The 27025-nt window shown below is 41.0% G+C and overlaps 1 protein-coding gene across 1 annotated transcript in view; it reads right to left on the bottom strand.

The window, feature by feature from the left end:
- Positions 1-26164, bottom strand: part of LOC126278502 (uncharacterized) — a 106864-nt gene extending 80700 nt beyond the window's left edge. Inside the window, exon 1 of the mRNA XM_049978660.1 lies at positions 26057-26164. The gene's annotated coding sequence lies outside the window, so the exon portion shown is untranslated. The remainder of the gene's footprint in view (positions 1-26056) is intronic.
- Positions 26165-27025: the final 861 nt, after the last annotated feature.

The raw sequence follows: 27025 nt of genomic DNA, 5'->3' as shown, positions 1-27025 counted from the left end.
TGTCAGAGCCACAGGAGGAGAGAAAAAAAAAGAGGCCATTATCCTCGCTATTGATATTCCTTTGTAGAAAGCATCGTAAATACGACACGCTCAAACATGAAAACATATGATTATACTGTGGAGCTCTTAATTTATGATATTTACTAAAATGACTAATGAAACGATGAGAAACATTTCACTGTTATTGTCTTGCTAGTTGAAAGATTGTTTACTGCACTATGAAACGCCATAAGGCTAGTGAATGACGTTTCACGCCTTGCTTTGTCTATTTTGTTTAATATCTTGTTTCTATCTGCATTGCAGCATTGGTTAAAATAAAATTTTATAGATGTACTAATATAAATATTTTCTGTCTACAGATCCAGTATATAATTATAATGTCATATACTTCCAAAAAAATGAGGGAGCACAAATAGACAATTCCCTTCACAGGAATTGCATACGTAATTTTCTTTTCAAGTACTTGGTAATTTGTTTCATAGAATAACTTTTTGTGGTGCACCACTTTAACTATATAGACATTAAAATGTGAATATACGTTTCCCTTATCTGCGTTGTTGTCTTTAGTGTACTATTTTCTCTGCTTGTGGGTTTGTCATTTTAGGTATAAGTTATTACATTTATTGCTGCTTGCTTTGCTTAGTTGCATTTTTTGTCATTGCTGTTTGTGTTAATTGTTTCGTGCTGCAGCATTGCCTCGTCCCTTAGTTTAGCATTTGAGCTCAGTATATTTAAGTTAGCTTAAGATGTGTTAGGCTATATAAGAGAACGAGTTGCGATGAATTGGAAGAAATGCGTTCAGAAGCTATAAGAAAATGGTTTGGCCAAAAAAAAAGGTATTTTGAAAGAGGATAGGAACAAAAAAAGTAGGGTTTAGGGACAACATGTTTAGGTAGGATTTTCTTGGAAATAAATTATGAGGTAAGATAATGGAAAATAAATAATGAGGTAAGAAATATGTGAACATATACATACAGAAAGCATGCTTGGAGAGAATTTTTTTGCTGGAAACAAATGTCGAAATAAGACGAAAGCTTTATGGAATGAAGTTTTGGGTTGGACTGGAGTACCAAATGTTACACTGAAAACAAACCCTGTCCTTTCCTCCTGTGTTATTGTTCTATGTGTTTATGTACCCTTGTGTATTTGTCTTTTCCCTGTCTTTATGTGTTTAGCTAATAAGATTTATTTTGTAGAATTTTTCAAATACTATGTTATTTTCTTTGTAAATATGCTTAGACATAATTTATTCTGTTTTGTTTTAATGCTCATGTGTGAAGTTGATGTTTCAAAAGATATTCTGATCTTTTATGTATTTACTTATGTCATAATTTCTGTAACACTGATGTATATGTTTATTTCTATTCTTTTGTAAAGCCCCTATTACTACAAATGTTATCTGTATTATTATGTTTTAACGATGTATTTTGTACCTTTGTTATTGTATTCTTATGTTATAAAATTGTAATTGACACAAGTTCACCGAATTAAGTTACTTGTAAGTTACATTTCACTGCAGACGTTTCTGTTGGCCATAGTATATGGACAAAATGTGAGAAGTAAGGACTGATAGTGTTTGCACATATGTTAATGATTCAGCAAGGGACTGGTTCTAAGGACATTTAAAAAAAATTGTGAGTGCACAGGTGGTGGTTCATGGACTTCCTATATTCTCCACAAGACTCTTCGATGGTGATTGTGCACCTGCAGATGGATGCTGGCCGTCTTTACAAGGACTACTGTGGGTCTACACCTTTGATGATCCACCAATACCATTATCTCTACAAGGGCTGCAGTGGGTCTGCACCTTTGGTGGCCCACCAATACCATAATCTCTACCAGGACTACAATGGGTCTACTCTGTGATGACCTACCTACCAATATTCTTCAAAAAGTAGACTGACTCTGCGGTGGGTTTGCTCTGTTTTGGCCCATTACCTGTCGGCATGTTAAGAGTCAGCATTGTCTTTCCGTTAGAAGGACAACACTACTTCTTCAAGACTGCATGGAAATCCACTGCTTCCGTGTGCATTTTCTTTTACTGCTCAACCTATGTGATAAACTCTGCTATTTTACTGTGATGAACGATCAGGACTGTCTTTATGGACTGTGAGAAAATTTTAGCTTTTGACCAACATTGTATCAAAAAGTGTGTGCATTTGATTTCTTTGTTGTTGTAATTGTGGAAACATTTTAACAAATATGTATTAGCCACTGACCAAAACAACTTGTAAAATTTTTTGTGGGGAGCATGGGAGCTATGTAAAGAGGCTGTTTAGGCTTTTATATTGGTAACGCCACATAGCGCTCTATATGAAAATCACTGGCTGTGCTGTGTGCAGCCTGTGGCTAGTTTGCATTGTTGTCTGCCATTGTACTGTGGGCGGCGGCAGCTGGATGTGAACAGCGCGTAGCGTTGCGCAGTTGGAGGTGAGCCGCCAGCAGTGGTGGACGTGGGGAGAGAGATGGCGGAGTTTTGAAATTTGTAAGAATTGATGTCATGAACTGATATATATATTATGACTATTAAGGTAAATACATTGTTTGTTCTCTATTAAAATCTTTCATTTGCTAACTGTGCCTATCAGTAGCTAGTGACTTCTGTAGTTTGAATCTTTTATTTAGCTGGCAGGAGTGGCGCTCGCTGTATTGCAGTAGTTCGACTAACGAAGATTTTTGGTGAGGTAAGTGATTTGTGAACGGTATAGGTTAATGCTAGTCAGGGCCTTTCTTTCGTAGGGATTATTGAAAGTCAGGTTGCGTTGCGGTAAAAATATTGTGTGTCAGTTTATGCACAGTCATGTATAATTGTTCAAAGGGGACGTTTCAACTTGCCTAATGTCAGCACGTTGTAGGTGTCGCCACCGGCGCCAACCTTCAGTGAATGCTCAGAAAAGCTAATCATTTGTATATCACAGCATCTTCTTCCTGTCGTTAAATTTCGCGTCTGTAGCACGTCATCTTCGTGGTATAGCAGTTTTAATGGCCAGTAGTGTACCTGTAGCTTGCTGAGGACATTGCAGACGTGCAGTTCGTGGTCAAATACAACACCGCAACCAGCAGGTTGGCTGGCACCTCCGTCTGTGTTCAAGCATGCATTTCTCATGCTGTTGCCATATTTGTGTCCAGCCCCTGTATGGGCGGAGCGTTAAGTACAAAGTGTCGTTCTCTCTATGTTAAAGGCTCTGCTGAAGCCCACACACACGCGTCGTGATGCGTGTTGAGCCTGGCGGGAGCCGTTGTGTTACAGTAGGACATGTGACGTCAGAGAATATGTTCCATGGTACACGAAGAAGCTGCAGAGGGTAATTCATAATGTTCGAACACAGTATATGTTCCAAATCCCTACTGCAAATCGACGTTAGTGGTATGGGCCTGTAATTCAGTGGATTACTCCTATTTCTCTTTTTGGGAAAGTGTGTTTACTTTGATTTTGTATGCACTTTAGACGGTTTGACAGAAATTTCCAAAAAAATGGCTCTGAACACTATGGGACTCAACATCTGTGGTAGTCAGTCTTCTAGAACTTAGAACTACTTAAACCTAACTAACGTTAGGACATCACACACATCCATGCCGTAGGCAGGATTCGAACCTGCGACCGTAGCGGTCACGCGGCTCCAGACTGAAGCGCCTAGAACCGCTCTGCCACATTGGCCGGCAGAAATTTTCAGAACTGTAAATTCATATACATTACAGTTGTGTCCAGTTAACGTGAACAGTCAACGAAATGGATTGGCGATAGCGATTTAACTTCGCTGAAACTAGTAATAATTGTGTATTTTTGCGCGATCAGGGCGAATAAACTTCTATAATAAGAAGAAGAACAGCCGTGTTTAGCTTCTGAGATCGCCTCCAATACAGCTGACAATCTCAGGTAATCATCATAATTCAAAGCAAAATTGTTGCCAGTAATATATGTGTAATACTTGGCATAATATCCTTAGTTCTTATATGTGTGGATAAACGGAGAACCCATGAGGGCAATCCAGGTCGCCGCTTATTCCACCTCCCTAATACAAACGGAAACGTGGGTGTTACGTCGCGTTGTGGAAGCAGCCCGCGAGATTTTCGGAGTACAGAGAATCTCTTTAGGGTGGCTGATCGTGGACGGAAATCGCAAGCTGGTGTAAAGAAGTGAGAACACAGAACACAAGTGACAACACATTAATGTGGAAGGCAGCCAATGTCATTTATATCATGTAACAATAACTAAATATAAGAAATTGATTATTATAAGTGACACGATACTTGTTACATAATGGCATGTAGCGCAACTGGGAGCCCGCAGCAATTGCCAGGGAGGACGAGCCCATGAGACCAAACTATGGTAAAACGAACATGCTGCTTGTCGATACCCACATCAAATGATAGTTTCCATTTAGGATTAGATTCATGTGAGACTTAAGTAAGACAGTCAGCTTTTATTCCTTGAATTTTTTTCGTTGTTTAATTAATGTCTATGTTTGTTATCAGCATATACCTGTACATGACTGTAGCAGTAGTTGTACGGTTTACTTTTGTTTCTAGGAGCAAACCAGAGATATCATAGCAGATAAAAAATAAGTATGCTCCTTTATAGTGTTACTGAAAGATATTTGCGAGATCTGATTGGATGATTAAGCTTATTGCCATCGCGATATGTACTTAAGAAGCAAATACTGAAATACACAGATGTACTGCTGTATTGCGGTGCTGAAGAACCGTTTTTATGGCGCACTCAGTGAGCAACAGGAATGGAGTAGCTATAGAATCAAACTACTGTAGGTCGCTTTCACGGTATGGGGGCTAGCGCTGTGGCTTACTGATTCCAAAGCCTCACGTTCGAATCTCAATGACAGCCTCTGACATGGTGTCAAAGTCTGGAACTTTATCCGCTTCACGAGGTCAAATTAGACATTGATGGGTTAAATAAATAGCAACAACGATGCTGAAACTATTTAAGTGTCATCATTCGAAAGGCATACCTCTGTCAGGGGCAGAACAAGACACTTCTTTGCTTTTCGTTCAAAAAGTGGTTCAAATGGCTCTGAGCACTGTGGGACTTAACATCTGCGGTCATCAGTCCCCTAGAACTTACAACTACTTAAACCTAACTAACCTAAGGACATCACACACATCCATGCCCGAGGCAGGATTCGAACCTGCGACGTTAGCGCTCACGCGGTTACAGACTGAAGCACCTAGAACAGCTCGGCCACACGGGCCGGCTTAGTTTTCGTAATAAAGAAATTGGTTGTAGGAGGAATTGAGGGTTAGGCCGCAGGGTCGGTATGGTTATTAACGGATTAGTTCAGGGAGTGACCCGATCCCCTTTCTGTCTGGACGGAATACGTGTTACCTAGGTATAAGCGTGCATCATTATTCATGTGAAGGTGAGCGGAGTTTGCTAAATATTGGCGAATTGTGTTAGTGAGACATGTCTTGAGTACCAGTCCGGAATTCACTTAACGGAAACTGGAAAACCGCCTGAAAACCATATCAAAGCTGGCCGTCACAACGACTGTCGACGTCGATCCACCAGGTGAATTCGATCCGGGGCCAGGGAAACTCCCCTGTCACCGTAGTGATGTTTTAACACGTACGGCTATCCCGCTGGCTAGGATAAGGAAGGGTAAAATTTTTGTGTGAGATGTACAGGTTAATGAAGAGGATTGCAGAGAGCAAAAGGGTTTTTTAACTGAAGAAAACAGTTGCCAACATCTAGAAATACAAATCTAGGGACCGTAAAGGGAATGATGAGTAGCTGTATTTGAAGAACAACTCCGTATGGTTACGAACACCAAAATGAGACCCTTTGAAGCTTTTGAAAAATAGTGTAACGCGAAACTTTTAAATATAAAATAGATTGATCGCCAACGATGTTATAGTACCACTGATATTCACAATTGATGCAGTACACTCAGTGCATGTTGTCGAAAGGTCCGTGAGGTCGTTCACGCCTTAAACTGTTGCGCGTAGAGGAGTCGCAACACTAGAAACTTGTACCGACATGATTCCGGGGGTTGGCAGTTACGAAGTAAAGTAAAAGCAAAGTTCCACTTCTGCCCCTAGACTGACCTCTGCGTTATCCTCTGCCAATGCCGTCATTGGATGCAGTATGGAGGGGTATGTGGTGAGAACTCCGCCCCTTCGATAGCTGAATGTTCAGCGTGACCGACTGCCGACCTAAGGGGCCCGGGATTCTATTCCCGGCTGCGTCGGGGATTTTCGCCGCTCAGGGACTGGGTGTTGTGTTGTCTTCATCACCATTTCATCCCTATTCGGTGCGCAGGTCGCCCAATGTGGCGTCGAATGTAATAAGAGCTGCACCAAGGTGACCGGACCCGCCCCATAACGGGCCTCCCGGCAAATGACGCCAAACGCTCACTTCCATTTCTACCGCTCTCCTGACCGTTGTCGCGTTTCTTCAACTTGGAGCCGCTACAGATCAGTCGAGTAGCTCCTCTGCTGGCTTCTCGAGACTGAGTGCACCCCTTACAAGTCCTCCCAGCAAGGGAGATTCTGTGGCTGTCCCGGGAATCAAACCTGCGTCCCTCGTATCGCAGTCAGCTGCGCAGAGCTCTTAGCTACGGAGGCGGACGTGGTTACGAAGAGCAGTCATTAAGCTTTTTTTACCTTAATAATCTATTGCACTGTTGGCCATTACAAATGCTACACCACGAAGATCACGTGCTACGGACGCGAAATTTAAACGACAGGAATAAGATGCTGTGATATGCAAATGATTAGCTTTTCAGACCATTCACACAGGGTTGGCGCCAGTGGCGACACCTACAACGTGCTGACATCAGGAAATTTCCTACCGATTTCTCATACACAAACAGCAGTTGACCGGCGTTGCCTTATGAAACGTTGTTGTGATGCCTCGTGTAACGAGAAGAATTGTGTATTATCACATTTCCGACTTTGATAAAGGTCGGATTGTATCCTACAGCGATTGCGGTTTATCGAATCACGACATTGCTGCTCGCGTTGGTCGAGATCCAATGACTGTTATCAGAATATGGAATCGGTGGGTTCAGAAGGGTAATACGGAACGCCGTGTTGGATCCCAACGGCCTCGTCTCACTAGCAGTGGAGATGTCACGCATCTTATCCGGGTGGCTGTAACGGATCGTGCAGCCACGTCGCGATCCCTGAGTCAACAGATGGGGACATTTGCAAGACTACAACCATCTTCACGAACAGTTCGACGACGTTTGCAGCAGCATGGACTATCAGCTCGAAGACCATGGCTGCGGTTATCCTTGACGCTGCATCACAGAAAGGAGCGCCTGCGATGGTGTACTCAACGACGAACCTGGGTGAACAAATGGCAAAACGTCATTTTTTGGATGAATCAGGTTCTGTTTACAGCATCATGATGGTCACATCCTTGTTAGGCGACATCGTGGTGATTGCACTTGTATTCGTCATCGCCATACTGGCGTTTCACCCGGCGTTATGGTATGCGGAGCCATTAGTTACTTGTCTCGGTCACTTCTTGTTAGCATTGACGGAACTTTGAGCACTGGGCGTTACATTTCACATGTTTTACGACCCGTGGCTCTACCCTTCATTCGATCACTGCGAAACCCTACATTTTAGCGGGATAATGCACGACCGCATGTTGCAGGTCCTGTACGGGACCTTCTGTATACAGCAAATGTTCGACTGCTGCCCTGGCCAGCACATTCTCCCGATCTCTCACCTATTGAAAACGTCTTATAAATGGTGGCCGAGCAACTGGCTCGTCACAATACGCCAGTCACTACTCTTGATGAACTGTGGTATCGTGTTGAAGCTGCATGGGCAGCTGTACCTGTACACGCCATCCGAGCTGTGTTTGACTCAATGGCCATGGCTATCAAGACCGTTATTATGGATTGAGATGATTGTTCTGGGTACTGATTTCTCAGGATCTTTGTACCCAAATTGCGTGAAAATGTAATCACATGTCAGTTCTAATATAATATATTTGTCCAATGGATACCCGTTTATCATCTGCATTTTTTCTTGGTGTAGCAATTTTAATGGCCAGTAGTGTATTTAATTAGCATATCAGTTAGACATTCAGAACTTTGTGCGCGCCACATACAAATTGCGTCAGTTTTTCTCACAGCGTAGATGATGGCACACGCGACAGCCCGATCCATTCTACCGTCCCATGCACAATTTTTGTATCGTGCTCTTTTTCGATTTTTCGGGACCTAACGGAGAATGCGTCTGGCGACGCAGTCTCTGGCGGGCCCCTTGAATTTGCACGGGCAACGGCCTGATGGGCTAATTTCAATGCTAATTAACTCGGAACGGTTCAGTGTATCTTACTTTTTCTTCATAATTATTTCTCAGCACAACATAGCCTGCAACACCCTGACAAACTTTTCAGACTGTTTCACCGCCCTATATATATTATCCGCCTTTCCCTAGAGCTTACCCCTTTTCTTTCAGAATTTTGAATACATTGCACCACTTCTAATTGTCGAACGATTTTTCGAGGTTAACATATCATATGGAAGTGTCTGTATTAAAGCCTTGCTTCTACATCCTCCTGAAGTTTAGAACTGCCTCTCTTTTGCCATTACCTTTACTAAAGCCAAAATGAGCGTCGTTTACCAGATCATCAATTTTCTTTACCACTCTTCTTTACACTGTTCTTGTCAGTGCATGAGACATTAACATTGATGGGCTATAGTTCTCGCACTTTTCCGAAAGTCTGATGGCGTGTCTCTCGATTGTTAGGTTTTACACACCGACTTCAATGATCGCTTGGCTGCGAGTTACTGATTTCAGAAATATTACCTATTCCTTGTGCCTTTATTGGTCGCAAGTCTTCCAGAGCTCTATTAAATTCTGAGTATGAACCAGATCCCCTACGTCTTCTGTATGGACTCTTATTTCTTCATCCGTCATGTATCGGACAATGCCTCCCCCTCGCAGAGCCTTAAGAGTACTATTTCAACCTTTATTGTCTTTATTCTGCCGTTAGCAGTGGACTTCCCATCACACTTTTCATGTTGACGCACTAGCTGTTAATTTCACGTTATTATGACTTTTCTGTATGCTTTTATATACTACGAAGTGACTTGTATTTAGTACTCCTTTATTAATTTTTCATGCACAAAAAGTTTCCACCTTTTTATTTCTTCCCAAGTGCCATACCGCTGCCCTATTCAGTCAACCGTTGCAACCACACAAACCACCACCCTTATGGCTCCCGCACCATCAGCAGTTACAATTAGCGAATATTAGTAACGTCAGACTTGTCAACGTTTGAAATCAAGCTATGATGACCTCAAAAGTCTTTTGCTTAGATAAAGTAAGATTCCTGATCATTCTACTTCGCTGTATTTTTGACAGTCCGAGTGAAGAGGGCATTGGAAATGTTTTGTGAAACGGTGAGCCATCACTTTTATTCAAGTGGCTGGGGCTGGCTTTGTCAGAAGCATGAAGGGGAATATGGGAAAGTAAAACGAATTTTGGTATCTTAAAACAGAGTATAACCTGTGATTAACATCTGTGGTAATTTCATGGACTTCGCCGGCACTCAAACGCAGACTCATGCTGATTTTGAGCGGAAGGCTGTTTCAGTTGATTAGTTGATACATGGTCGTCTTTGGATAAAAATAGTATCGCACCAACGCTTTTTATCTGAAGTACCGTTATATAGAGCTTCGAGCTAAAGTTATGAACGACTTGTGGGAGGCGGTATGGCGCTACTTTTCTGCGGTCTTTGAACGTACAGAGCATTTAATGTGGACACCAGAACCTGGGAACAATTTCTCGCTTTCTCAAGTTAACATGCATCGCCAGAGGTGGGGAAACTTACGTGACTGGCAAAAATCTCAAGACTGGAGATGGAAACTGAGAACTTTGGACCATAGCACGGCATCTCATCACTTAGTCAACGGGGCGCAGCCCCAAATCCTCCCGAAACCAGGTGGGTAAGCAGGTAACAGGAACGAATCCTCCCAAATCCGACAGAGCATTGTGTGCGCTAATGACCACAGCTGCCTGCGGTCACTTCGCAGTTCGCCAGCCTTTTGTGACTCTTTAGTAGAAACTTACATAGAAGAGAATGCACTCTTTCCTCCACCCATGTGGACAGAACTAAGTTGTAACAGACAGTGAACAACTAAAGCTTGCGAAAGTTTCGATAGCAAATGTGATAATCAGTTCTACTCCTCCAGTCCTGACATTTACCGATCTCTTGAAGTGCTAAACCAAATTCAACTCCATTCTAAAATTGCAATAAATTCGTCGAAAACGAAGAAAAAGGAAAAATATTGGCCACAATTGAAATTTATGGAACGGCAAGTGGCAAATTTCGAAGTTGGTAAAATTTCGAGATTACAGTATGTAAAGTCAGTTTCATACAAAACCAGACCAGGAGGTACAGAATAAATATTTGTGATTTTTAGATGTACATAAACATGTTAGGATATAATGATTTTTTGTAAATATACTTAAAAATGCAAAAAAAAATTAAAATAAATTAAAAATTAAAATTTTTTGGGGTGTGAATCAATTCACCTTCTCGTGGTGCATCCTGGGTAACGCTAGACGAACTGATATTTTCCACATGCGTTTTCTTTAAAGCTAATTTCCAAGAACTAGGAGCTTCCATCAAAGCAGGCCTACAGTATTGGGGCTTTTTCTAAGTGTAATTTGTCAATTACAAGGTCAACATTTATGCTTTTTGCAATATCGTGTTCAATCCACAATAATTTTGTGCCTGTGCCCGAGCGGTGTGCTGGCTGCGGGTGCGAAGTACCGACCCTCTGGCCTACCCTAGCTACGACACTGGCAACCGCGCGCGGTTTTATGGTAAAACTGTTATAACTCTGCCTCTAGGCTGCTTACAAAGAAGAAATATGTACCAGTTTTTATATTTACCCGTGACAATATAAGTCTCAAAACGGCATCCAACTTCGTGCATTACTTTTTGCGTAATGCGAGTACAAAGAGAAACACAGAAGAAATTATAAAAACATTTTTTGTCGTCTATTGCCCTTCTATAGACCATTCAAATTAAGTTTTCTTAACCATCTCCTATATTCAGAAATCGGACACTTATCTATTTGTTGTAGGTCTATGTATAGATATGCTGGAAATGTAACCATAATTCACAAAATGAACACTCAGATAGAATCTGTGTTGCGAAATCATGATTTGCTGTTTTAATAAATTAATTATGAAGAAATCGAGGCTATAAATGATTCCAGTTTCTAAAAATAAATATCTAAATAAGAAAAGAGATAAAACCTTTAAACATACAATACACGCGAAAAAATTTTACATCTTCTACTGGAACTTCATATGCTTTCCTTTGCCTACTTGGAATATTCATAACGTTTAGAACTGCAACCTGCTTCAAACAGGAGTGTTCGGTCCCATCAATTTTCAGACTGTTGCGGGTTTGCGAGGATTTGGTTCCATTTTTCTGACCGCGGGAGGATTCGGGGCTGCGTCCAGTCAACGAGTTACGCTTGCCATGTTGTATCAAGCAAAAACTTTTTTCTTTCGATGATTTCTTGCCATGTCGGACGCAGCACGCTATCTAGGATGCAGCGTCAGATCTAGAAGTAAATTCAAGGGTGCCCCACTCAAGTATTTGGAACCCTTGCCCTTCATGTTGTGCATTAATGACATAGCAAATAATATTGGTAGTACCTACAAAATTTTTGCAGATGAAGCTATTGTCAGTGATGACGAACTGTATAAAAAACGTTACTCAGTCATCGAGGTAAATCTTGATAAAATTGAAAACTGCTGCAGTAATTGGCAACTCACTTTTGATATTAGAAATGTAAAAAAGTTCACTTCATAAAAGGGTAAAATGTAGTATCCTACGGCTGCAGTATGTATTAGTCACAATGGAACTAGTTGGCGTATAGAAATATCTGGATGAAACAGATGTGGGTATATGAAACGAAATTATCACCTAGGCTCAACATTACCAAAAGTAGGTGCCTGTGTTGATCATGGGTAAGATAGAAAATGCTGCCAGTTTATAAACGAGACTACCTAAAAGTACTCGTATGATCCATCCTAGGGTGTTTGTAGAGTTTGTGAGATACACAGGAAATAGGACTAACAGGGGGTGTTGAAGGTGTACAAAAAAGGGCTCGAATGATCACGGGTTTGTGTGACTCACTGGAGAGTACTGTAAAATCAGAACTGTAAAACCAGAATTGTAATCCCTTTAAGATAATCATCAACCATCCCGAGATACTATGAAGAACCAGTATTAATTATTGACATAATACAGTACCACACGTATCTCTCCCACAGTGAACGCGAGATTAGTGTTACAATAATCACTGAGCACTCAGATACACTTTACGTCTCTTGACGACTACATATATGTACACACACATGCAGCTGCTCAACTTATGTGTAGAAGAAGATGGTTATACCACCTAGGTCAGCAAACATCAAAGTCCACGATATCCTACGGCTTGTCTAGTATCAACTTGCACATTTTCTGTAAGTAGCTTACTGACTAGTCCCTTTGGTTTTAACATAGGGCAAAGATATTTTGCATTTAATATTGGTGCCTTTAAGGGTGGTCTCTGTTCAATTTACTTATGACAACTTAGAAGATGCGAGTGTCCCTTCAGAAGAAATGCACAGTTCTTATTTTCAAAAATCCAGTTTTCGGTCTACCCGTTTGTTATTCAAGGAGACCACGACGGCTGCCGCATTTTATGTTCACCTGGAGCAAAAGGTTGTTATTATAGAGTTTCTGTATTGTGAGAACTAGAGAGTGACATTCACAAGAGACAGATAAAGCTGTTGAGCGTAGTACAGTTAGTCACTGGGCAAACTGATTGTCAGGTGAAAGTGGGCACGCCAATACACGGAATCGTGTAATTGCACAGGCCTGACAATGTGCTACGTATTCACAGCCCGATTTAGGCTCACATACACATAGCACTGAACGACTTGTCAATCCGAGTGGGAATAGAAGAAGCCAATGTGCAAAGAATACAGAGAGAGATGAGGTTAAACCAGTTTTGCTACAGGTGGGTTCCGAGACTGTTGACGGATACCCATAAAGAAACACGAAGACAGGGTGCAACGAACGTTTGGAGTAGTGCGAGAATTCTGGAGATAACTTCCTTGCAAGAAGTGTGATGGGACATGAAACGTGGGAGTGTCACTTCGAACAAAGGACGAAAAGGCAGTCGATGGAGTGACACCTAGAAACAGCGCCTTCAGCATGAAAAAATTGGCCATGTGTGATCAAGAGTCGCGCTCTGAGTGATGCGTACAAACTTAATTATGTACACAGTTCCGGGAATGGAGAATCTCAACACTGACACTGGCGAGATAACGGTCCAGAGAATCCCAGGACTTCTGAGAATGTTTCAATTCTAAGTTGGAAGTATGGCAACAAAAAACAGAAATATTTTTCATGTGACGTTATTACAAATTAATAGGTTTCTATCTTTTTCCTTACTTGTAACTTGAAACATTGTTTCTTGCCAAGTTCGTGATTCTAGTCCAAATTATTGTTCGCCTTCGTGGGTTACTTCTCTTCATGTGGACTTTCGCAACATTCCGCTTTTTCGTTTATCTCAGCCAGCGCCAGTAGTATCGTGTTGACGTGAACGTTTTAATTCCTTTGTTCGTTTATTTCGTGTTTGTCACTGTTAAAATGCTAACCATTGAAGAACATTGTTTTAGTCGAACAAGTGTTCATAGTTGGTGATAAATACACAATTTCAGTTCGTCAAACATTTAATTCAGTTTTCCCGGAGACAAAACGCCTACATCGGGATACTGTGCGAGATCTGATTAACAACTTTCGAAGTACGGGTTCAGTGACAGATGCACCGAGAAGTGGACTTTCTAGCGTTTTGTCTGAGGATAAACTACTCGATATTTCAAATAAAATATCCATGAGTCCGAACAAGTCGGTGAGAAAAATAGCCCAGGAAATCGATTTTAGTGTCGGAACGGCTCACACGGCTGTAAGCAAAAAATTATAACTTTTCCCATACAAAGTGATAGTCGTGCAATAACTGAAAACTGCTGATCATGACAAGAGACTGCATTATTGTCAATGGGTCAAAAATTTCGTTCAACCAGATGGGAGGGATATTCTTAATGAAACGTTTTTCACTGATGAGGCGTGGTTTCATTTATCCGGGTACATGAACTCGCAAAATTCTCGTATGTGGAGTACTGCAAATCCATTGTGTATTCATGAGGCACCACTTCATTCTGTGAAAATCGGAGTTTGGATTGCAATTTCTAGACGTCGGATTGTGGGTCGCATATTTTTCAACGAAACAATAAACGGACAACGATACTGTAGTGATATTCTGTACCCATTCATAGGAGAACTTGGGTTACGTGAAATACTGAACGGTTATTCTCAATAAGACGGTGCAACCGCGCATACAGCTCGCGTTTCAATGTCACTGCTTGCTCATGTGAAAAATCCACCGATGAGTTCAACAGTGCAATATCCTCAGAAGAAATGTTACAGCTTGTGATTGGAAACATGATTAGACGAATTGAATTGTTGATTTCAACAATAGGGGGTGGGGGGGAATTTTCAACAGTTATGTGAAAATTTGTAAGTAAAAATGAATATTCAATTAATAAATAACTTGTATTTCTTCATTTCGGTATATTCACTCCGGCATACAGCACGCGCGGCTAGCAATCTTACGGCACTGCGGAGAGACTTTTTGAAAACCCCGTATAAATGACTGTTTCTTTTGACAGAATTGACTTGGAAGGTTATTTTACAGCGCAAAGGGAGCATTGACTTTAGTGTGTGACATAAATTTCAACTTGATCCGTCTACTTTTTACTGAGAAAAGGGCTCTTTACAGACGAACGGACAGTCTGGTAACAAATGACAAAAAAATTTCCGTGTGGTGTAATTAGAAACTCACAATTTTCGGATTTTCTTCCTTTACTTCTACTTTGAAACCTCGCTTTTTGTCAAATTTCATCATTCAAGTCCAAAGGTATATCCCACAGAGGTTTTGATGAGTAAGCTGTCGTGTATCAAAATAAGGGACTTCAATGACCGTACCTTCTGATTATACTGACTTAGAAACTTCAGCTTCTACATCTCCAAGGGGCCATAGACCTTACTCATTATGTGATAAAAATTCTACCCATTTCTGAGTTAAAGGGCTTTTAACAGTCGGATAGGCAGACAGACATAAATGGTCCCACAAGGGTTCCATTTCTATCGTTTGAGGTACGAAACCCTAAAAATGATGGCTATGGAGTTTTTTGATTCAGGAGGACTATTGCTTGTGGACACCATGCAACACTAAACCACTATCATTTCTGATGCGTGTGTGGTAACCCTCAAAATTTGGCGTTAGATAACATCAGCTAGAACACCATTTTACTGTTGCGTGATGACACTCGGCCATATGTGAGTGAGAAAAGCACCAAAGAGATAATAAAGCGTGGGTGAACAACACTGAAACACTAATTCGTCAAATATTCGCCTCAGTTGCTGAAAGTTACTGTTCTTTACCTAGGTTTCAGCTACAGTAATCTAGATTTCTTCAGAAGCATAAAATAAACTAATACATGCCAGAATAAGGCACGGTCAAACGTAGAAAGCTAAAGTACTGTGGCACCATGTCAAGCTACGATACTTAGCTGAGGAACGGCCCCTGCCTCCATTTCATGGAAAACGGTCGGTTAGTCGCGGACGCTACGTTGGAAGTGGGGCCGGGGCTGTACTCAGCTTGACATGGTACCATGGTACTTTAGCTTTTTATTGTTGGATGTGAGGTTTTCCAGTTATGCAAAACACCGCTTTTTTCAGTATCCAAACATGTTTCAACATCACTGTGCCATCATCAGTGGGTTTTCGTTTTTATTTATTCTTTACATGTGGTGTGCATGAAGTTTCTGGATCACTTTTGTGTTAATTACTACAGGTAGCTTGTCATGTTTTCGTGTGGCAAATACTTCCATTCTCAGCATCATGCTGAGATGTTGTGATGCACACGTAACTACAACACGTATTTTCCACAAATAACGTAGTTTTAAAGTGTTGTCTGATAGGAATCTCTACAGAACAACTAGCACCAAAGTCTTCAAGAGCGCTAGTGGTGGTCCATCACATTTCCCAATCACTTCACCATATACGTTTTTTTTTTTTTTTTTTTTTTATCGATTAGAGCTACGTTCAGAAGCCAGACCTGCAACGGCGCGCTACATCTGTCGTATATTAACGACCGGACGCCGCCTCAATTCTATTGAGGTGAAGCATCCACATATCAATTGGCGTGTAATATGGCGATCGATACACCACATTTCCTTAGACACACAGGCAATGTGGTACCTAAAAGTTAACGGTAAAAATGGCACCAGATGGAGAATCCATGTGATTCATGTGACAGATTCACCGTTGTGGCTTCTGTCCTACGCTCTGGACAACGATGAACACCGCATCCTATACGGCCCTCTGGCAGATGTGTGTCGTTTGGCGACACATATGATAGCCTTCTTATTTCGTGTGGGACAGCACAACACTGGACCAGAGATTATATTCTTCCCAGACAGGATGTACTAAAACGAATGATGTAACTGGCTTCGAGCCCAGATGGTGCTCTGTTTTTTTCAGAGATGGCCCAAAGAATGTAATGGACTTTTGGACCTTTTCACAGGAACGACAGCAGAAGATCGTGAGCATTCCGAAATACCGACAGTATTTCCCTAACTTCCTACTGAGCGCATTTCAAGACCACCCGGCACAGCTGGAACGTCCAGGAGCCCTATTCTGTATCGTTCAAACCGATCGGTTTAGTAGCTTAGTCTCGGTAGTGACGTCATTTTCGGTTCTTTATCGAAATATCCTATTCAATAAGTTTCTGAGACTTGTTGCCGAACGGTCCTCCCACCGATTTTACGACAATTGTACCGAGAGGTTTTGGATTTCGATCTGGCCCTGTCGATCGGTGAGCTGTGGTTTATGTACACCTGTAATTTGTTATTTTAAACATATTTATCGTTTTTAGCTTTGGATTTAGTGATTGTGTTACTAAAGTATCACCAGAGGACGCATCCGGTTGAAAAGTCAGTTCATAATAGACTATTTTCCTTTGTCAGAAATATGGTTAGGTTAGGTTGTTACTGTGAATGATTACATCCAAAAAATAACGTTTTCGGTCAACATCCTCTCAAAATACGTGCTTTTGTGTATGCAAATAAGAATTGAAAGATCATTAAATATCATGATATAGGCTTTACTTACATGAGTGTGAACTGACGTTACTAGTGCCGTTGTGTACTTTTTGCCACAGATAGGTTAGTTAGTAATTATCGAAAAGTGTTTACAACTTTCAAGTACGAACGGAAAGCAATTATGTGAAGCCTGATATTGGAAGCCTTAAAAACTATCACTTACTTATGACCTACACAGCAACGTTTGGCAACGAAGTCAGCCTACGTTCCTCTAGAGAATAACACAAGAACTGAGCTCTGTGTTTGTTGTTTGGCGTGGCTAAGTTGTTAGCGCGCGAGAATACAACACGACAGGACAAACGTTCGCGCATGGGTGGAAGCAATTTTTTTTTCTCTTCATGTATGCAACATGTTCTGAGCTCTCGAAAACGCGTTTTTAAATTTTGTTTTTAAGTCCGAAATCGTTGACTTATCATACAGGGTAATGAGCTACGTACTTAATCATTTGGATCTTTAGAAGCGAGTTATAACCACATTCTGCTTATATTGTTATTCTTTGAAACTCTCAATGAGTTTTTCGGGTGTTTTTATAGATGTATCAGTGCAATGTGGTACTACACACTATTCGTAACTCATTTTCCGAAACGTAAAATCCAAAACACGATGTCAGCGTGAATGAGAATAAAATGCCATAATGCGTCATTTACTCAATCTGCAGAATACAGTCAAATACGCGACCGTTATTATGCATGCATGGAAACATGTGGTCAGAGACACTGTAAAAATTCTTACGCATTTCAGCTGATGGTCATGGGAATGGATATACTGCGGTTGATACTGTTAAGGAGGTGGCAAGGACAATGAAGGCGGGCACGTCAGCTCGATGGAATGCGGCGCCATGTGTTATGGCAACGTAAACGCAAATGTCGGTACTTGGAAGAATAGCGCACCTGTGTCGCCTGATCGCCGCTTTGTGTTCGTGGCGCTGTGCGCGTTGCAGTGCGCATGCGCGGATCTGCGGCCGCTTGCTTTTGATTGGCTTGAGCGACACGAACCGACAACAGCGCTTCGGCTCTCTAGACCTGAACGGTATCGCTACCGAAATACATACTGAATAATGCAGGGACTCTAATTCGAGTACTAGACCGTTCGGTGCTCTTGAGTACCGAAACGATCGGCACAATGGCGGAAAGATACAGAATAGGCACCCAGGGTAGGAGAAGTTAAATTATCGATGCGCGGGAAGACTGAACGAAAGATGAGAATCATATGTTTCATATGGCTCTGAGCGCTATGGGACTTAACATCTGAGTCCCCTAGAACTTAGAATTACTTAAACCTAACTAACCTAAGTACATCACACACATCCATGGCGGAGGCAGGATTCGGACCTGCGACCGTAGCAGTCGCGATCAGAACCAGTGAATACCAGTTGCATATGAGAAGACTACCTGGACGATTGAGCAGCGAGGGGATTGGAAATACAGCTCTCCATTGTGCTGTTTGTTTCTTATACTACAATGGTATTACGTTTTATAGCTTTCAAGCAATACAGAAATATTATTTGTAGTATGACAACGAAATGGTTGTTACCAAAATTTAACTTTACTTAACTGTTTTATATGTGTAGCCTGATTTGCTTCAACATGTGAAAGATATTCATTAAAATTTAAAGCATGGAAGTATTTATTTCAATATATTTTTCAGTTTCTGATGTATGTTTAACTTTCCAAAGTATACTACATTATTGCAATGTTAGTTTTATGTCAGTGTGGTTTATAGTTGATCTGTTCAGCTTATAAGAATAAAATTGTTAATCTGATTTTGTAACTGCAACATAAAATAATTACCGAAGAGCGCTAAATCACCTGTTTCTGGCACACGGGGATGGAGCTAGCTCACTTCACAGATTGGCGATAAAAGATCGTGAGCCTGCAAGCCTGGTTGTGGTTTTTAGGTGGTTTCCCACATCTACTTAGGTAGTTTCCAAGTTAGTATCTTTGTTCCACCTGAGATACACGCTACGATAACAGTTAGGGAATGCGATCACCCCTGAACATGAGATCGACACTAGACGCAGACAGATGGCTTACATAGATTCCTTCGAGGCGATAGCTGTGGCTTCAGAAAGGGCATAAGGTCATCAAATACCACTAATACTGCCAAAACCGAAGTATAAAAATGGTGACACAGTACGGACGCAGGAAAAGGCAAAATGGAAAAGAAGAAGAATCCAGACGACTTGGTGATCCTGGGAAAAAAGAAAACATTCTTAACGAGATTAATCTGAGAAAAGAATTGTCTGTACGAACTGTGCTCTTAGCAAGGCCGTTGCAGTTACGAAGAGATAACAGACGAGCATCTTTCAATAAAGAAACTATTTGTGGTGGTTCACTGGTGAATTTCTCTTCTCTTTTTTCCCTTGCTGCCCTCAAGTTTTGACGGAAGAGCGAAATGGAGCAGTGGTTAAAGTTGGGCTTCACATTCTATTAAAGATGTAGAATCCTCGTCTGGCTCTTCTTATATATTGGTTTCCCTGTTTTGTTTTTAGTTTTTTTTCCCTAAATCAGTTAAGGTGAATGCGGGCATATTCCGTGAGAAAGGACATGGGAACAATATACCCACAGCCTTGCCCAGAAATTCAAGATTGTTTTCCGCCTATAATCACCTCGTCGTCGACGGGGTACTTAACACTGCTCTCCCCTATCGGTAAACTAAGTAGCAGTGGAATGGAAAAACTGGAGGCAAGAAACGATGGAGCTCCGTCTTATCCTCACGGCACACACAAAACAAGTGTTCTTAGATTTGCTACAGATGTGAGTCGCCTCAGATAGTTGTTGTTTTGAAATGGATGACTGGATATGTTGATTACTAAATGGCTAAAACGGTCACACAGTTCCACTACTCCCAACAGCAACAAAAGTTTTATTTTCAGTGTTTCACATGACTTTTAAAAGACTTTAAAAGTTAAAAAAATGTGATAATATTCTCATTAAGACCTATAATCTTACGTTACAAAATTAATGTTCTAAATGTAAGTTACATCAGAATCAAACTCAGTCGTCAGTTGAACAGATATCTTTAGTTAGTTATACCGGCTTCAAGAAATTAATTTGTGATCTTCAGAAGCTTAAAAAATTGGAGATATTGTAAACCATATGATCTAGGTCAAACATTTGTGTAATGTATAGGAAGTGTATTACAGAAACTTAATAAGTATTGGTCTAACAACAGATGTCAACATCTTTACAGTGTAAGGTAGCCTTTATGTTCGAGCCACACTTTCTTTCCTCATTTTGCAGTTTTACAGTTTTGTACTGCGTCTGCAGATATCACGTAGCGTTCAGTGAGTGAGGCAGTACTCCAGAACGCAGACAGTCGGGAGTAAGATTTCAGTTCGCACGCTGCTGAAGGAGACAGGGAACCATATGACGTTGCCAGTGGACTGTGGTGTGAGGCGCTGTGGCCAGACATGAACCGCACATTACGTCAGCAGCGAGGTACGAAGGGAATCCAAAGTTATTCTGGCGTGAAGCAAGTGAACTTGCTTAGTTAATATTTGCTAGTAAAAGTAGCTCTTTACCAGTATAGATATTAGGAAATGCCTACAGAGCAGAAGTACATTAGGACAACGATATTACAACGCCAGAAATCGGTCATCTTAATAATCATATGGATAATGTTTATGCTAACGAAAACGTACGAAATTCTACGACATATCAGGTGTGTGATTACGGGGTAGAGGCTGCGCGCCATAGTCGCCAGTCGCCAGTAGCATGCTTTCCGATCTAGTTCTATCACGCTCTCAGGAAATTGTTAGATTTCAGTTAAATCATTAGTAATTGTCGAAGGTAGGAATTAAACAGTGACCCGGTTGCAAAAAGCTGTTTGGTACATTGACCTAGGTGAAATTAAACGATATGATTGTTGTCATGACCAAATGTTAGGTAAAAATTACAATGCGAGAAAGCAGTGGTCAGAGTTCAGAGCAGATATGCTCAAGTCAAAAAGAAAATAAAACACGTTCCAGCCTTTGGCACGTATGCCTACCTGGGAACATGAGACTGCTCGCTCTAGTGGCTTACATTGCTGCAACGAAAACAATACGAGATGCACCGCCTATCTGGCTCGGACAGTGACATGTGTCCACTTGAAACGTTATAACAGAAATAACTGAAAAAAACAAAGGTAATTATAAAAAAAAAATACAAAGGAAGACGGCTTAACGTATTTCTGAAAATACAAAAATGTACTAGACTTTAGAGAAATTACTATTACGTAAAGGACAGAACCATATAGAATATTTATACGAACAGTTACACCATCCAGAAAATGAAGATAACTGCAGTAGTACACATCTGCGGGATTCGAAGAAAATGATGTTTCGGAACTAGAGGTAGAAATAATAATAAAGAATATAGGAATCAAAATTCCACAAGATGTGGATTGAAACTGTTGGAAAATTTTTGCTGTGTAATTGTAACTGTTCATTGAGGATGGGACCATCGTTCCTAGAAATATGGTTGAAAATCTCCAGCTCTTCGAGTATGTCAAGCCTTTCACCTTTCTTTTCTCTATGTAAAATGGAGATGTATTCAGCGCTTTTCGGTTTGTGAATGGAAATTTGCAGATGATCAAGAAAAGTGGAACTGTGTACATTAGTGCCTCCCAAGAACTGTTCCTTTTAGCGGACAATAAAAGATCTTCGAGTTTGTCTTATATAATAAACGGACACGTATTACAAGTAATTCTTATACACTCTTGAATTGTGTATAAGAGTAACTGTGGACTTGAGATTGTGAAAAAGAGTTTTCTTGCAAGTTATTGTTAGTGGAAGAGGTAGCACTGCGCCAGTATTTTTTAATAATAAGACGGCAAATTTTATAACAAATACGACCTAGAAATGGAATCAAGGAAACACTTTTGTACTCGTTTCTGTCTGAAGCAGCACTAATGCCAAAAGTGGTCATTTTAGCGTGTTTTTTAGATCTTAATCTTGATCTTGTTTTTTAGATCTTTGAAGATCTTGTCAACTAACGTGGGACCATAGCCGTTACTAATAGTTTTTAATATATTCATCTCTTCTTTGAGCTTGCGGGATGACAAAGCTACAGAAAATGTACAATGAATGGCTGAATGGAAAAATACTTTTTTGTGGGGATGAGAATGCACTCAACGAACGGGCACAATTTGATGTGTAATTTCGAAAAATACAGAAAGAAAATACATCATCGTCAATAGCAATACTGAGGTCCAAGTAATTAATCTGACTATCGTCAATTTGTTATTCACAAGTCCAGCAGATTTTTTCATAGGGACTATTAAAAACTTCAAACAAATTTTGAATTCCTTCCCGGAAACAATTGTATGTGACGAAAATGTCGCTCACATGCCGAGAATATGACGAATTACCCAGATGAGCAGCTGAAAGATTAGTGAAGAATTTCTATTCCAGCGAATTGATGAAAATATCGGCTAAGATGACTCCTAGTGGGTTAGCCATTACCAGGCCGTCAAGCAGATGGTATAGTTTGCCACTGAAAACAAAATAGTTGTATTTTACTACCATTTGTTGCAAGAGAATTATGTCAGAGATTTGCTAAGCAGAAATATCTTTTTTAAACGTGCGCACGTTTTTTCAACGATATCAATGATTGTGTGTTAGTATACAGGGTGTTACAAAAAAGTACGAGCGAACTTGCAGGAAACATTCCTCACACACATATAAAGAAAAGATGTTACGTGGACATGTGTCCTGAAACGCTTTCTTTCCATGTTAGAGCTCATTTTATTACTTCTCTTCAAATCACATTAATCATGGAATGGAAACACACAGCCACAGAACGTACCAGTGTGACTTCAAACACTTTGTTACAGAAAATGTTCAAAATGTCCTCTGTTGCATCCACCCTCCGTCGCATGGAATCCCTGATGCGCTGATGCAGCCCTGGAGAATGGCGTATTGTATCACAGCCGTCCATATTACGAGCACGAAGAGTCTCTACATTTAGTACCGGGGATGCGTAGACAAGAGCTTTCAAATGCCCCCATAAATGAAAGTCAAGAGGGTTGAGGTCAGGAGAGCGTGGAGGCCATGGAATTGGTCCGCCTCTACCAATCCATCGGTCACCGAATCTGTTGTTGAGAAGCGTACGAACACTTCGACTGAAATGTGCAGGAGCTCCATCGTGCATGAACCACATGTTGTGTCGTACTTGTAAAGGCACATGTTCTAGCAGCACAGGTAGAGTATCCCGTATGAAATCATGATAACGTGCTCCATTGAGCGTAGGTGGAAGAACATGGGGCCCAATCAAGACATCACCAACAATGCCTGCCCAAACGTTCACAGAAAACCTGTGTTGATGACGTGATTGCACATGTTAATTGTGAAAATTTACAATTTGATCACGTTGGAATGAAGCCTCATCCGTAAAGAGAACATTTGCACTGAAATGAGGATTGACACATTGTTGGATGAACCATTCGCAGAAGTGTACCCGTGGAGGCCAATCAGCTGCTCATAGTTCCTGCACACGCTGTACATGGTACGGAAACAACTAGTTCTCCCGTAGCACCCTCCATACAGCGGCGCGGTCAACGTTACCCTGTACAGCAGCAATTTCTCTGACGCTGACATCAGGGTTATCGTCAACTGCACGAAGAATTGCCTCGTCCACTGCAAGTGTCCTCGTCGTTCTAGGTCTTCCCCAGTCGCGAGTCATAGGCTGGAATGTTTCGTGCTCCCTAAGACGCCGATCAATTGCTTCGAACGTCTTCCTGTAGGTATACCTTCGTTCTGGAAATTTGTCTCGATGCAAACATACCGCGCCACGGCTATTGCCCCGTGCTAATCCATACACCAAATGGGCATCTGCCAACTCTGCATTTGTAAACATTGCACTGATTGCAAAACCACGTTCGTGATGAACACTAACCTGTTGATGCTACGTACTGATGTGCTTGATGCTAGTACTGTAGAGCAATGAGTCGCATGTCAACACAAGCACCGAAGTCAACATTACCTTCCTTCAATTAGGCCAATTGGCGGTGAGTCGAGGAAGTACAGTACATACTGACGAAACAAAAATGAGCTCTAACATGGAAATTAAGCGTTTCCGGACACATGTACACATAACATCTTTTCTTTATTTGTGTGTGAGGAATGTTTCCTGAACGTTTGGCCGTACCTTTTTGTAACACCCTGTACAGGTTCGTAATAAAAACAATTTAGCATTTTGCTCACATTGCACCTCTTTGATTTTACTGGTTACATTCTGACTATTGCCAATGGAATAATTACTTCAAAAAGCAACTGCGTTTCTTATTTAATTCTGAAGAAACCTTGCTAACTCATGATATGCACTCTTCATACTTTTCACAATCGGATGTATCGGGTGGTGAATTTTATGTACTTTAAACTGGGAACGTAATTTTGGGGCCGGTGTCTTCATATTAATAATCTGTGAATTTTATGAAACGATTAATTTTGTAGAAGTTATCAGTTTATGGTATTCAGTAAATAAATACGTACATCATAACTGCATCCTTCTTGAACGTTATTCCCAGTAATACCTTCATCACTTGGAATCGCACGAAGTAGAATTGCACTTTACAGAGAAACCGACGACGCAGATACTGCTTCTGCGAGGGACATAAACTTTGAAAGCTTCTCGGAAAAAGGGTAGAAAAATTCCTACACGACGACTCAGTAAGATAGTCCAAGGACGGATTATCTTAATGTCCAGAGAATTTGGATCGAGAAACACGGCTAGCCACATTGTACATCTCTTACATCGCCCTCTACGGACTCTCTGCCTAAACTAAGTAATTTCTGGAGGTTTAGTACAGTTGGGGGGTTATTGCAACAGTAGCATAATGCCACCAGACATGTATCACTGTACGTATTGTATGTGATTATTGTAACCAGAATACTGATAATTTACATTAAATGAATCACATCTACGTACATGTCAATCTGTTGTGTCAGCAGCGAGGAAGATCTATAAAAGCACAAAAAAGCATAACTAAGGCATACGACCAAGTTATATATAATACATTTGAGAAACGTCGCAGATAATTCTACTCGTAATATCTAAAAAGAAGGGCTAATTTTCATATTTCATAAGAGATGCTGTAGAATGAAAATAGTTTCAGTTTTTCAATGTAAGCTGATCATTCAGAAATCTTTTCAATTTAGATTGGGAAGTTTAAATATTTAAAATTCTTCTAAAAGATTTATTTTGTAGCCCATATCAGCTATATGCAAAGTTTTCGTGTTAAGGAAGGATGGTAGTGTTGAAGCAAAGCGTCGATTTGTTTCTCGCTACAAATAAAATGACTTTAAAGCGAAATATTTCGTGCCCATTCGATAGTCTAGTCTGCTGTTTGTTTTATCTGTATGCACAATGAGGACAGTAAAACTTGAAGAATGGCGAGTACTTCAACAGCGGCAGCTCCACCCTGGCCCACGCCGACTGCTACCGCCAAGCATGCAAAGTTGCTGAGTACCTGCTGGATCTATTTATGCTTCGTTTCCTAATGTCTCTGTTAATACATATCGATTAAACAAATAGCGGATTAGGTCAATATGAAAACGCTCTGTCGAACGGGCACGTAAAATTCCCACTGAAAAATAATTTTGTTTGTAATGGGAAACAACCCGACGGCTTGCAGTTGATACTGTGCGTCAAATGAAAGACGCGACCAGCATTAAATGTCTGGGCTGACGCCAGTAACACGATGCAAAAACTAACTTGCAGATATTTGCCGAAATACGAGAGCAAATGCGACTGCCTACTGTTTGGAGAGACACCTGGTGTAATGTCACCGATGCTGCAGCTTCAAAAGGCAGCAAAGGATCGCTGCTTTAGAACTTGGTTGCCCTCCGACTTACCGAAGTGTTTGCGCCGCGCTGTCTGAAGGCCGGTGCTTTCCAGTTGTGCAGCTGTGCCTCTGTCGACTCATAGGGGATCGTCGTCCCTTGTACAGAAGACGCTGGCAGATAACGAACGGCCCAGGACCATTAGCCGCCCGGTCTGCTCGCGTCGAAAACATGATCTCTTAATGTGGGAAACCCCTTAACGCCTGGAGACAAACAACTAAGATCTGGAGGATCTCTGTCATTAACCTTCAGATGGACTAAGCCACTTCCGGCTGACACCTGCGATAAGTCGGGTGGCTAGATGCTGGTTACGGACTTACGGGTGTTAACCTACTCTAATAACAACAGACTTGTAATGCCAACGACCTCTATTGTTTTCAGGTGTCAATCACTTTTGGCTGTGACTGAGAACGCCCACCATTGTATTGCCACCATATTAATGAGCCAGGCTGTCTACGGTTGCACGTGTATCGATAATCATTATAAATAATAACGCTTATCTTATGACAAGGCTCTTGAGCATATCTGTGACGTAGTGACGTGTACCCATCAGAAGAATAATACCAGAATAAGTTTTCGTTATCCATGGAATACTAGTAACAAGAAAAGCAAATAAAAATCTATATGCTGCCGTTAGTCTTTACATTAATCCCTGACAGTCGTTTTTCTATTGAAGCGATGCTAGAGTTCGCTGTGTTATGATTAATGTAACGCTTTGTTTGCAATAACGTCAGGGACCGACTAGGCAATCATTATGGACCGCTTGTCGTACTTCAGGAATTTCATTCAGTAATTTTGTTCTGTCTTTGATGGTTTGTGACACTGGTTTTGTCTTTTCTTTCATGATCGGCCTACGTCAGAATTTCATTTGGAATATAAACTTGACCTTTTCATTTCTACCATATGTTCCACATCCTACGCTTGTCAGGAGATGGTCAGTTAGCTAAGTCACATAATAAGGGCACAGTATCTACTACATCT

The sequence above is a fragment of the Schistocerca gregaria genome, chromosome 6 (assembly GCF_023897955.1).
Source record: "Schistocerca gregaria isolate iqSchGreg1 chromosome 6, iqSchGreg1.2, whole genome shotgun sequence".
Taxonomy (NCBI): Eukaryota; Metazoa; Arthropoda; class Insecta; order Orthoptera; family Acrididae; genus Schistocerca; species Schistocerca gregaria.
The sequence above is the reverse complement of the archived record's forward strand: the minus strand, read 5'-3'. Positions and strand labels throughout refer to the sequence as shown.